Source organism: Molossus molossus, unplaced genomic scaffold (assembly GCF_014108415.1).
Source record: "Molossus molossus isolate mMolMol1 unplaced genomic scaffold, mMolMol1.p scaffold_m16_p_1, whole genome shotgun sequence".
Classification (NCBI taxonomy): Eukaryota; Metazoa; Chordata; class Mammalia; order Chiroptera; family Molossidae; genus Molossus; species Molossus molossus.
In genome coordinates this window covers 101,109,520-101,124,327 of record NW_023425344.1, presented here as the reverse complement: position 1 = coordinate 101,124,327, position 14,808 = coordinate 101,109,520, and the positions used below count along the sequence as shown (strand labels likewise).

General features: G+C 40.4%; 1 pseudogene; it reads right to left on the bottom strand.

Annotated features, from left to right (window-relative positions):
- Positions 1-238: 238 nt before the first annotated feature.
- Positions 239-898, bottom strand: LOC118616419 (annotated as a pseudogene).
- Between the last annotated feature and the right edge of the window lie 13,910 nt (positions 899-14,808).

Genomic DNA, 14,808 nt, shown 5'->3' with positions numbered 1-14,808 from the left:
TTTGGAGAGAGAGGAAAGGAGAGAGAGAGATAGAAACATCTATGAGAGAGAACATTGACTGGCCACCTCCTGCATGCCCCCCACTGGGGATTTGGCTCACAACCTGGGCATAAGCCCTGACTGGGAAGCTAACCGGTGACCTCTTGGTGCATGGGTTGATGCTCAACCACTGAACCACACTGGCTAAGCTCTTTTTAAAGATTCTAAATATAAGTGATATTATATAGTATTGGTCTTTCTCTGTTTAACTTATCTCACTTAGCATAATGCTCGCAAGGTCCATCGATGTTGTTGTAAATGGCAAGATTTCCTTCTTTCTCATGATTGTATAATATTTCACTGTACATATACACCACATCTTTTGTTTGTTACAGTGTAAATTTTTTATATTTAGAATTAGCCAGCTGGACTTAGTTCAGATCATCTCTATTGTGTTGGCAACATCCAAAGCATCACAGTTGGGAGCCAGTGAAACATATGCCTTCTTCTCTCCATCAGGCCTGATCAGGGTGCTGACCTTGGCCACGTCAGTGTCATAGAGCTTCTCACAGCCTGTTTGATCTGGTGTTTGTTGGCACTGACATCCACAATGAACACAAGTATATTGTTGACTTCTATCGTTTTTATAGCTGACTTAATAGTCAGGAGGAACTTGATGATGGCATAGTGACCAAGCTTGTTTCTCCTGGGGGTGCTCTTCCAAGGATATTTAGGCTGCCTTTGGAGCCACAGTGTCTTGGGTTGTCAGAAGGTGGGTGAGGTGGGGATATTTTTTGTGTGGCTGTGGATGTCTTTCAACACTGCTTTCTTTGTCTTCAAAGCCTTTGTTTTGGCTTTGGCTTTGGGAGGGGCAGGGGCTTTCTTCGTTTTCAGCACAGTCTTAGTGAAAAACCACATCTTTTTTTTTTTTTAATATGTTTTTATTGATTTTTAGAGAGAGAGGAAGAGAGAGGGAGAGAGATAGAAACATCAATGTGAGAACCACCGATCGGCTGCCTCCTGCACACCCCCAATGGGGATTGAGCCTGCAACCTGGGCACGTGCCCTGAGCAGGAATCAAACCAGTGATCTCTTAGTGTATTAGACGAATCTCAATCCACGGAGCCACACCAGCAAGCCACATCTTCTTTATCCATTCATCCATTAATGGACTTTTAGGTTGTTTCCATATCTTGGCTATTGTGAATAATGCTGCAATGAACATGGGAATGTGGATAGCTCTTTGAGATCTTTTCATTTCCTTTGAACACATACCCAGAATTGGAATTGCCAGATTATTTGGGAGTTCTATTTTTAATATTCTGAGGAACCCCCATACTGTTTCCCACTTGTCAACACTTATCTCTTGTCTTATTATTATTTTTTTTGGTACATGCCCCTAGCGGGAACCGATCCTGGGACTCTCTGGTCCACAGGCAGACGCTCCAAACGCTGAGCCAAACTGGTCAGGGCAATCTCTTGTCTTATTGAAGACAGGTTTCTAATAGGCATGAGGTGAGATCTCATCGTGGTTTTGATTTGCATTTCCCTCATGATTAGTGATGTTGAGCAGCTTGTCATGTACCTGCTGGCCATTTGGATGTCTACTTTGAAAAAATGTTTATTCATATTCTCTGTGCATTCTTTAATGAAAATATTTTTGTTATCAGGTTGAATGAGTTCTTTATATGTTTTGGATATTAACTCTTTATTAAATATATGATTTGCAAATATTTTCTCCCATTCCATAGGTTGCTTTTTAAAAAATTATTATTATTAAATTCTGCTGTGAGGGCTGCTCACCAAAGGGGAAAAAAGACTCTTCTTCACTTCACTCAATTGTGACCTTACTCTCCAAAACATTGTTGGGGATCAAATTGAAATGGAGGACAATTTGAAGTAGAAATTGCATTGTATTCCTTATCTTTCTTACCTAGACTAAACTAAAATGTATCCTTCATGTGTTGTTTCTGATTGGCAAATTTTATGGTGACTATTTTATTTGTAAAATAAATTATGTATTTATTTTTTCTTTTTCTGTTAGTATGCTGAGTAACATTCCTTTATTATAAGCTAATTATTTTCTAGAGGAAATAACTGCAATTAAGAATTTAGCATCATTTGTCTTGGTTCAGAACTGATTCATCATGAAACTTTACAGCCAAGAATATATTTTTTATTTCTGCAAATTATTTTTAAAACTCAATGTTTTAGAGATAATAATACTGAAAATTTGGCTTACAAATTTATGACCGTAGCAATGGTAGTATACTCCTCTCTGTAGTTTACTGACTAATGAGGAAAAATCAATAAAACTATTTTACAAGATTTGAGTAAAAATTAAGCTTATCTCATAAGGTATTTATTAAAAACTAGCTATATACAAAAAAATCTCAATAAATTCCCTACAAAAGAAATTGTATAGGCTACATCTTCTAACCAAAATATAATAAAAATAAAAATAAATAAATTTAAAAATATAGGAAAAGCATTTTCCTATCAATTTAGGGGTCAGAGAAGAAAATATTAAAAGAAGAATTTCAAACTATCTAGAAAATAACCATAAAAATGAAAGCTACAGATACACATACATAATTTAACCAAAGTCAAATTCAGAAGAAATTTTGGAGGAACAAAAATAATGAGAGACTTTCACAATGACAATAATTAAAGCAGTAATAGTGTAGGAATAAAGTAGATAATATCTCATAGAATGCTAAAATATATTTAAAAACATTAAAGAATTTGCTCTTTAATAATATATATATTTTTTTAATCCTCACCGAAGGACATTTTTCTGTTTATCATCAGATGGAAGGAGAGAGAGGGAAAGGCAGAGAGAGAGAGAGAGAGAGAGAGGGGGAGAGAGAGAGAGAGAGAGAAAGAAACATTGATATGAGAGAGACACATCAATTGGTTGCCTCCCACACCAGGCAGGGCTGGGGACGAACCACAACCCACGTACCTGCCCTTCACCGAATGGAACCCGTGACTCATTGATCCTCAGGCATCACTGTAACCACTAAGGCAAACTGGACAGGGTGTGATCTTTAATAATCTTAACAGAATCTAACACATAAAATAAAATATGGTCTTAATTTTTTTTGGTTAGCATATTATATCTTTGTTTTGTACCTAGTTTACCACTTATTTCTAAACATTGCAACTGTCCAGTGATGCCCTAATATAAAAGGCAGATAATGTATTAAGGTACAACTTTGCTTTGTTTTGATATGAATACTAGGAGAAAAATATGATACTGTGCTTGGTTAATTTATTCAGACAGTTGTCCATGGACTTTGCAGATCACATCTCAGTAAAACTCCAAGAAACCATCCATTAAATTCCCACACCTTCCATTCCATTCATCTTCCTCTTGTCCAAGGGGGATGTCTTGACAAAGGTATTAGATTAGTACAAACATTCAGATTTTTTTTTTTTTTTATCCTCGCCAGAGGACAATTTTACATTTTTTTGTTCAGACAGAGCGGGAGGGAGAGAGAGGAAGAGAGAGAGAGAGAGAAACATCGATGTGAAGGGACACATTGAGTGGTTGCCACCTGCACGACCAACCAGGGCCGGGGACAAACTGCAACCGAGGTACATGCCCTTAGCGGGAACCGAACCCGGGTCTCTCTGTACCGCAGGCCAACGCTCTAACCGCTGAGCCAAACTGGCCAGGGCCAAACATTCAGATTTTATAAATATGAATCAAGATGCAGTTTTAAATACTTCCTAAAGTAAAGATGGCAGTAAATTTGCCATTTCATAAAAATGACTTAATCATTTCAGCTGTGATCCATATTATCTTTGAGGTAGATCCTCCCTGATCTTTGTTTTCTATTGTCCTTATTCCTTTATCTAGTCTCTGAAGATTCTCAAGGAAGTGAAAACGTCTTACTTATCTCTATCTCCACCTTTCTCATAGCTCTAAGCCCTGCATTCATACTTCCCATCGTCTGCAGGGCATTTCCACAAGGCAGTCCCACCAGAGGATTCAACTGCCACATGGCCCTAGTTCAGCTTTCGCTGCTCCACCCTATCCGCAGCTCCCCTGCTTGCCTACACAGGCTGTGGTCCAGCGTGATCCACGCCAGAGGTTACCGAGGGAACTGGGGAGCAAGCACAGAAAGCTCTGGGTGGAAATCAGATCCTAGAAGGAGGGAAGTGAGGCTGAGACTGGGTGACTGGGCAGAAGACACCAAAGTCAAATGAAAGAGCTACCAGAATTGTGAAATTGAAACAGAAATCCCACATTAAGAAGTGGGAAAGCAGCCCTGGCCGGTTTGGCTCAGCTGTTAGAGCGGAGGCCCATGGACCGGAGAGTCCCGTGTTCGGCTCCCGCTAAGGTCACGAGCCTCGGTTGCGGTGCATCCCTGGCCCCAGTTGGGGTTGTGCAGGTGGCAGCCAGTCGATATGCCTCTCTCACATCCATGTTTCTCTCTCTTTCTCTTCCTCCCTCCTTCCCTCCTGCTCAATCTGAAGGTAAATGCAGAAATGTCCTCAGGTGAGTAATAAAAAAAAAAAGAAGTGGGAAAGCAGATGAGACAAAGGCAAGAACAGTCTGGGAGAAGAAACACCATTAGGGTGGGTTAACTCAACAGCTGTGGATATTTGTGATGACCAGGCTCAGCCTTGCTTCTAAAAGGAGCCACCTACACACAACTAACCTTTTCCCCAGACAGCAACTCCCTCCTCTCCAAATCAGCCTACATTCATCTTGACCTACAGCCAGGGCATCTTGTTAGCTTCTGGTTCCTGAGGTCCCCAATCTGATCAGTCAGTGTGTCATGTCAATTCAGCCTTCCTAAGGCCCTTGAACTAGTACCATTATTTCCATAACTACCACTCTAGTCCAGCTCTTCCACAGGTGTCCCCAGGACTCTGCCGCATGCTTACTATTTATCTCCACATCTCTAGTCTTCCCCTCTTAGATCCAGTGTCAACAATGCCACTAATTTTCTTCCTAAAACCCAGTTCTGTTCTTATCTTTTCAATTAGCAAAACATTTCAGTGGCTCTCTACTGTCGATAGAATATAACCTAAACCTTTTAATGTATGTGGCTTTTAAATTCTTCCACAGTCCAACCCCATCATCCTCTCCAAGTTTATCTTTTAGACATCACCGCGGTCTCCCCATAAATCCTACTCTGCTGCTATAACCGCAGTTTTCTTTATAACCCCCTGGCGCACTGAGCGCGTTCACTCAGTGGGCTGAAGCCAGAGCACAGATTGCTTCTAATGCATCTTTTCATCTCCCCAGGGGTTGGAGCAGCGCTTTGAACACAGGCCCTGTGCTCCATATTAAAAAATATATATAGCTTTATTAAGATAAGATTCACATACAAAGCACTCGTTGAAAGCATATAATTCAATGGCTTTTGGTATATTCACAGGGTTGTGCAACCATCAGCACAATCTAAATTTAGAATATTTTCTTCTCCCCTAAAAGAAACCCCATACACTTTTGCAGCCACTTAGCATTCACTCTAACACTCCCCAGGACTAAGAAACTATCATTCTACTTTCTCTGGACATTTTGTATACATGGAATGATAAAATATGTGTTCTTTGTGGCTAGCTTCTTTCCCTGAGCATAATGTCAAAGTTCGTCCACACTATAACATGCATCAGCATGTTATTTCTTTTTATTGCTGAATACTTTATTGTATTGAAACATTACATTTTGATTATCCATTCATCAGTTGATGGATATTGGGGTTGTTTGCACTTTTCAGCTAGTATGCATGAGGCTGCTATGAACATTTGTGTATAAGATTTTGCATGGATATGTTTTCATTTTTCTCGGGATTCCTAGGAGTGGAACAACTGGGCTATATGGTAACTTTATCTTTAACTTGTGAAGAACTGCTAGACTTTTCCCAAAGGTATGGAATGATTTTACATTCTACCAACAGTATATGAAGGTTCACATTTCCCCACAGCCTCACCCACTACTGGGCTATATGGTAACTTTATCTTTAACTTGTGAAGAACTACTAGACTTTTCCCAAAGGTATGGAATGATTTTACATTCTACCAACAGTATATGAAGGTTCACATTTCCCCACAGCCTCACCCACACCTGTGTCTGTCATTTTGATGAGAGCCATCCTAGTGAATGTGATGTTCTCACTGTGGTTTTGATTTGCGTTTCTCAAATGTCTAATGATGTGGAGCATATTTCCATGTGCTTGGTCATTTCTCTATCTTCTTCAGAGAAAAGTCTACTTAGATCCTTTCCCTGGTTTTAAAAGAGATTATATATTATATCTTATTACATATTATATATAATTATATATTATTATATCTTTGAAATATATTATTATGTTGCTATTGTTACAATAGAGTTCTTTCAATATTCTGATATGCAGTCGGCCCTTGTTTATTGCGGTTAATCAGTTCCAGACTCTACCATGGTAAATGAATTTCCATGAAGTAGGATTCTCTGTTTATACAGTCGTCCCTCACCACTTTGTGCTTCAATGTTCCGCCTTCACCCTACCACGGTTTTTTCACGTATAGTATAGCATTTGAAATAGTATTTGAAAAAACCCCAATAGAGTGAAGCCGTGACCCTCGAAGAGCAAGGTGGCAAGGGACGATTGTATGCTTTGCAAATCAAGTATTTTCTCCCATTCTGTGCATTCTCTGTAGTCTTTATCTCTTCTTTCTTCTTTCTTTATTGCTTTTAGAAAGAGAGGAAGGAAGAGGGAGAGAAAGATAGAAACATCGATGAGAGAGAACATCGACTGGCTGCCTCCCGCATGTCCCCACTGGGGATCGGGACCACAACCTGGGCATGTGCCCTGACCAGGAACCATACTGGTGACCTTTTGGTCAATGCTCAACCACTGAGCCACACTGGCCTGGTGTCTATCCTTTCTTGATGGCATTGCTTCCAGCACACAGTTTTAAAGCTGAATGTCATCCAATGTATCTGTTTTTTTTTTTTTTTTTTATTATGCTTTAGGTATTATATCTAAGAAAATATTGCTTCATTCAAGAAAGATCTACTCCTATCCTTTCTTTTAAGACTTTTATAATTTTAGCTCTTACATTTAAGTCTATGATCCATTTTGAGTTAGTTTTGTGTAGTGTGAGTCATTATTTTTTAATAGATGCTATTGAGAGCAGAGAGTTTTATATACCTAAAGGACCTCCCCGCCCCCACAAAATAATGCACATTTAATAAAAATATACTCACTGAATCATTTGTGCAAAAGTACGTAGTAGTAAACCAGGCATTACAATAAAAATAAAAAGGAAACCATAGTAGCAAGTACTATACTATTATAATCCAGGAGCAAGCCAAAAGGATTTTGGGTAAACTTATGATTGTTCCTGCAAAGAGCTGACTTCACCAAAAACTAGATTAGATCCATAGAAAGATTATTAATTAACTTGTCATGGAAATTAGTCCTGACTTAAAACACACAGACACGCAAAAAATAAATAAAACCAAATACCACCCCCCAAACCTCAAGAGCCCCAAAGAGCAGAATCACCAGATACAGAGCGAAATTCATCTTCCGGAAGCGTGTGTTTTGTTTTGTGTTTTTACATTTCACATAACTGTTACCATGTAACTTCACTAAGTTGAACTGAAAATTCCAAAACACCTTTTTTTTTATGGTGATACATTCACAGTACTTAATTCATGGCCCGCATTTATATTTTAATTAACTAAGCAGTGTACTGTTTTTCTCAGCACCTCTACCGGTGTTTGACTCTTGGTAAAGAATCTGAACTCCCCTGCACCACTGGCTTGCTGTCCTCGCAGGTTCCTGAGCGACACGAATGAAGTTCTGCTGCAGCGACAACCAGCCAAAAACAAAATTATTCTCTCGTCCCTTCATAATGTGGTGACGAATTGTGGAGGGTCATTCAAGGCCTTTCTCTGTCACTATCCACCAGAGGCCTTTTCCAAGAGTAATCAGGGTCTGCATTGTAGCCCAGAGGAACCTAAGCAGTTTCCAGGGCCAGGTCGGTAGGCTGTCCAAGCACCTTGGGCCTAAAGTGTTTAAACACTAATTATGGAAAGTCCGTGTCAATGAGAAAAAGCCAGGCAGAGGTGAAGGAGTGGGTGACAGGAGGCCAGCACTTCTGGTCTAGGAGCAGGGCCAGGTGACTGATCCGTGCCCTCGTCGTCGTGGTGCGTACCAGCCATTCTGGCGTCCAGCGGGCTAGAAGAGCCGCTGGACTGAGCTCATCCACTCCCCAAAATTCATGAACATCTTTCTCTCATTAAACCTTTGCTTACACTGAAAGTAGTTTATTTTTCTTCCCCTATACACACCATTTGTATAACCTTTGTTGTTTCTCCCATTTTCATCCACTCACATTAGTCTGACCCGCTACTCAAGGCCAGCTCAAGGCTTACTTCTGGTCCTGGACAGCTACCCTTGTCTGAAATCTGGTAGCAGCAGTGTTAGGGTCACTAATTTGACATTTCCCAAGCTGCCTTATGTTTTATGTGTCCTTTATATGTATCGTTTATCTTCTCAACTCTGTTAAGAGGGGCAAAATGTACACCTGAACTCTATTGGTACTCAGCATAGTGTCGTGGTTGGCTCTAGAACGCAACATATGCTAGCTCATGTTAATATGTATTAGAATAAGATTAGAAATAGTAGGAGTTCTAAATATGGAATACTTAGTTCTAAATATTATTCTAAATATGGAACAATTACTACAGGTCAGACATCTATAGTATCTCATTTAATTCTCAAAACAATTCTATAATGTGGTGACATTATTCTAATTTTATAAAACTCAGGCCCAGAAAAGTTAATAATTTGTGTGAGCTCATGTGAAGGGTGGACTGGACTGTGCCCAGGTCTAACTTAAAAGCCAAGCTTAGTCACCAGGACGCTGCCTTCTGAAAACCTGGACTGAGATTACGAGGAGGTGTAAAGTGGCAGCTACTTTGCTCATACTGCTGTTCCAGTGTCTATGTGTCCACATCTAATATAAATGGTGTCTTTCACATCATACTGTGAGGTCAGGCACGGAATCTTGTATTTTCACCCAACTGTGTGACACATACGATGTATTCAGCAAACAGACTTAGCTGCTGAGTGATCCAGGGCAAACTATTCAACCTCTCTGTTGGCTTCATTTCCTCACTTGTAAAATGATGATGAAAATAGTTCTGGACTTCCGGTCAAGATGGTGGTGTAGGTAAATGCAGTATCACCTCCTCCCACAACCACATCAAAATTACCACTAAACTACAGAACAACCATCCTTCAGAACCGCCTGACACTGTGCTGAATGGAAGTCCTACAACTACAAAATTAAAGAAGCAGCCACACCAGAACTGGTAGAAAGGGTGAAGGTGCGGACAGGCTGGTCCCACACCCCCGTGTGGTGGATAAAAATCAGGAGGGACAACTCATCTGGGAAGGTCCTCCCTGAGGAGTGAGAGGTCCCCATCCCACACCAGGCCCCCAGCTCAGGGTTCCAGTGCCAGGAAGAGAAGTCCCCATAACTTTTGCCTGGAAAAACTGGTGGGAACTAAGGCTGAGGGAGGCTGAGGCTTCTGGAGCTCCAGGCAGCTCCTCTTAAAGGGCCCACACACAGACTTACTCAGACCTACTCCCTCTGAGTTCCAGTGTGGAGGGGAGGCAGCTTGAAAGGCACCAGAGACATACGGGGAAAACTGAGTTGTTTGGCATTGGGGTGAGGGCCGGAGAGGCAGCTTTCTCCTGAACAGACGTGCTGGCAGAGGCTGTTGTTCCTTTGGTGAACCCTTCCCCCACAGGGTAGCAGATGGCCACCATATCTGGGACTCCAGCAACCCAGCTCATAGAGTTTGCCCCACCCTGGTGAATCCCTGAGGCCCTGACACACCCAAATGTCTGGCCCACCCAAGCTGTTTCCAGTGGCTTTACCATGGGATTGGCCTGTTTTGGCTCCTACTTCATATTTTCCTAAAATCTCTCAAACAAGCAGCATCTGGCCACAGCAAGCCCCATACCTCTTGCTAAGTGGCCCCAGGCCTGGCACTAGAAGCAGCCAGCCTTGGTTCATAGTTTGGTTTCGCCTGGGCACCTCCAAGCCCAGCACAAGAAGCAGCCATTTGCAGATTGCTTTATAGCTTATGCCTTATGGCCCTGGGTAGAACATAGGCAGTGTCTGACCTTGCCCCAGAGCCAGGACACCCAGTGGACAGCTTCAGACCACATCGAAGCACCACCACCCAACCACCTCCACAAGTGACACATTCAAGGAATGGACTCAGGAGGTACCAGAGCCCTGCTGAAGTAAGTCTTGCTCTGGGTGGTGGGCCCCTGCACAGCTGATCCTTCAAGGCAGTCAGAGGTAGGTTGTTAGTAGGTACAGCCAGTCCTTACAGCTGACCAGCCTGAGTAAACCCTCCCACTGATGTGCCAACAGCAATCAAGACGCAATTACTACAGAAGGGTATAAAGTCCACAAGAGGTGTGCATCTCCAGGGCCCAGCTGGGTGATCAGGGAAGCTGTGCTGCTAGACCTTACAGGACACCTACTATAACAGGCCATCCTAGGAAGCCTAGGAGACATAGGAACTCTACCTAATACTTAGAAACAAACACAGGGAGGCAACCAAAATGAAGAGACAAAGAAACATGTCCTAAATGAAAGAACAGAACAAAACTCCAGGAAAAGAACTAAATGAAATGGAGATAAGCAATCTAACAGATGCAGAGTTCAAAACATTGCTTATAAGGACACTCAGTGAACTTAGTGAGGGCCTCAAGAGCATAATAAAGGACCAATCATCAATTAAGGAGGCACTAACTGAAATAAAGAATAATTTACAGGGAATCAATAGTAGAGTAGGTGAAGCCAAGAAGCAAACGATCGATTTGGAATATAAGGAAGCAAAAACACCCAATCAGAACAGCAGAAAGAAAAAAGAATCCACAAAAATGAGGATAGTATAAGGAGCCTGTGTGAAAACTTCAAGTGTGCCAACACTCACATCATAGGGGTGCCAGAAGGAGAATAGAGAAGACAAGAAATTGAAAACCTATTTGAAAAAATAATGACAGAAACCTTCCCTAACTTGGTGAAGGAAACAGGCATACAAGTCTGGGAAGCACAGAGGGTCCCAAACAAGATGAACCCAAAGAGATCCACACTAACACACATCATCATCAAAATGCAGAAGTTTAAAGACAAACAGAGAATCTTAAAAGCAGCAAGAGAAAAGCAATTAGTTACCTACAACAGAACTTCCATAAGGCTGTCAGCCATTTCTCAAAAGAAACTTTGTAGGTCAGGAGGGAGTGGCAAGAAATATTTAAAATGATGAAAAGCAAGGACCTAAAACCATGATTACTTTATCCTACAAAACTATCATTTAGAATCGATGGCCATATAAATAGTTTCCCAGACAAGAAAAAGCAAAAGGAGTTTATCACCACCAAACCAGTAGTAAATGAAATGTTGATGGGTCATCTTGAAGAAGAAGATAGAAAACTGTGAACAATAAAATGACAATAAATACATATCTATCAACAATTGAATCTACAAACAAAATGAGCAAGCAGAACAGAAACAGACTCATAGATATAGAGAACTTTTTGTTGGTTGCCAGATGGGAGGGGAGTTGGGTTAAAAAGATGAAGGGATTAAGAAGTACAAATTGGTTGTTAGACTGATGAACCTCAAAGGGAAGGGGGGAGGTGGGATGGGAAGAGAGAAAGCAAAGAACTTATATGCATATATACATGACCAATAGACACAGATAATAGTGTGGGGAAAGCGGGGGGGGGGTGAGATTGAGGAGGAGGGGACTAAGGTGGGGGGAAGAGGGACATCTGTAATACATTCAACAATAAAGATAAGTTTAAAATAAAAAAAGAAATAAAAACATCATTATCATTCTTATTACCATATTACTCCTCTAAAATCACCAGTGGAGACAAATGTCAGTCACTTATTCACACACACACACACACACACACACACACACACACACATTCCCAAATCCACACTGGTTAGTTACTCCTGCCTGTTGCATTTCTGTGTACGTGGACAGTGAGTTGACTTCCATTTTTTTTGTAGGCCAGGCACATTTTTTTTAAAGACTAAGCCAGTGAGAAGGACATCTGTAAGTACTGTATCTAGAACGGAGATTCTTAATCATTTGAATAAGTGAGGAATGGCATCCGAATATCCCTGAGAGTTTTCAGACCATACCAATGGTATCCCCAACATTCCAAACCTTATCACAACCCCCTCCCCTGAAGGGAAAGTGTATTTCTGGAGTTGAGAACCAGTGCAAAAAGAGTTGCTGTTGATGACAGTATGTTATTTTTCTGAACCAGCAGGTGGAACCAAAAAAAAAAAGAAAAAGACAACAATTGACAACAGCTGTTGCCTAGGGCAAAAGATCACATGTTGCCAGAGGTGGGTTTGTGATAGCTCCATCATTTATTTCCCTTATTTCTCAGTCCCTGTGATCATTGGTGGAATCCAACAATTAGTGCATGGGGAGAAAGAATTAAAAGTAAGCAACGACAACTCCAGGTTGTTTCGGTTGCTAGAAGGTTAATAAAGCATTCTGGGTGTAAGTTTCAATATAGGCCTCATACTAATAGAAAATGCTGTTCTCTTCAGCTTACTTGATAATTCTTCTAATATCCTCCATCCAGCTGAATAGTCAACATATAGTTAGGACAGAACAAAAGAGGTCATCAATAGTTTTAATATTACTTAAATTGAATGTAATTTACTATAATTAACATTAACTAAATGATCATTTTGGATATATATTAAAAAGTTTATTACTAAAATTAATGTCACTTGATACACCACATAAACAAAATGAAGAATAAAAACCACATGATCATATCAATAGATGCTGAAAAAGCATTCGACAAAATCCAGCATCCATTTCTGATAAAAACGCTCAGCAATGTAGGAGTAGAGGGACCATATCTCGACATAATAAAGGCCATATACGAAAGACCTACAGCCAACATCATACTCAAAACTAAAAACATTTCCCTTAAGAACAGGAACAAGACAGGGATGTCCACTTTAGCCACTCTTATTTAACATTGTACTGGAAGTCTTAGCCACAGCACTCAGACATGAAGAAAAAATAAAAGGGATCCAAATTGGAAAGGAGGAAGTGAAACTGTCATTATTTGCAGATGACATGATATTATACATAGAAAACCCTAAAGACTCCATCAAAAATCTATTAGACTTAATAAATGAATTTGGCAAAGTAGCAGGATACAAAATTAACGTCAAGAAATCGACGGCATTCTTGTACACCAATGATGAACTCACAGAAAGAGAAACTGAAAAAACAATCCCGTTTACCATCGCGCCAAAAAAATTACGATACCTAGGAATAAACTTAACCAAAGAAGTAAAGGACCTATTTGCAGAAAACTACAGGTCATTGAAAAAAGAAATAGATGAAGATATAAAAAAGTGGAAGCACATACCCTGTTCATGGATTGGGAGAATTAACATCATTAAAATGTCCATACTACCCAAAGCAATCTATAGATTCAATGCAATCCCCATCAAAATACCAACGACATATTTCATAGAACTAGAACAAATACTTCAAAAGTTCATATGGAACCAAAAAAGACCCCGAATAGCCACAGCAATCTTGAAAAAGAAGAACAAAGTAAGTGGGATCACAATACCAGATATCAGGTTATACTACAAAGCGACTGTAACCAAAACAGCCTGGTACTGGCACAAGAACAGGCATATAGACCAGTGGAACAGAACTGAAAACCCAGAAATGGACCCAAGGCAATACGCTCAATTAATATTTGACAAAGGTGGCAAGAGCATACAGTGGAGTAAAGACAGCCTCTTTAATAAATGGTGTTGGGAAAATTGGACAGCTACATGCAAAAAAATGAAACTAGACCATCAACTTACACCATACACAAACATAAACTCAAAATGGATAAAAGACTTAAATGTGACCCGTGAATCCGTAAAAATTCTAGAAGAAAATGTAGGCAACCAAATTTCGGACATCATATGGAGCAGAATTTTCACTGATGCATCACCTAAGGCAACAGAAATAAAGGAGAAAATGAACACATGGGAGTACATCAAACTAAAAAGCTTCTGCACAGCAAAAGAAACAATCATCAAAATGGAAAGGCAACCCACTGTATGGGAGAACATCATTGCCAATGATGTATCAGATAAGGGGTTAATTTCCAATATATAGAGAGTGCTCATACAACTCAACAAAAGGAAGACAAAGAACCCAATTAAAAAATGAGCAGAGGTGCTAAATAGACACCTCTCCAAACAGGGCATACAAATGGCCAAAAGACATATGAAGAAATGCTCAACATCACTAATCATCAGAGAGATGCAAATTAAAACAACAATGAGGTATCACCTCACACCTGTCAGAATGGCCGCCATCAACAAATCATCAAACAACAAGTGTTGGCGAGGGTGTGGAGAAAAGGGGACTCTAGTACACTGCTGGTGGGAATGCAGACTGGTGCAGCCGTTATGGAAAACAATATGGTGCTACCTCAAAAAATTAAAATTGAACTTCCATTTGACCCAGTGATCCCACTGCTGGGAATATACCCTAAGAAGCCTGAAACACCAATCAGGAAGAATATATGTACCCCCATGTTCATAGCAGCACTATTTACAATAGCTAAGATCTGGAAACAGCCCAAGTGTCCACCAGTAGACGAATGGATAAAAAAGCTGTGGTACATATACACAATGGAGTACTATGCAGCGGTAAGAAAGAAAGATCTCTTATCCTTTTGAGACGACATGGAGGGACCTGGAAAGTATTATCCTAAGTGAAAGAAGCCAAGC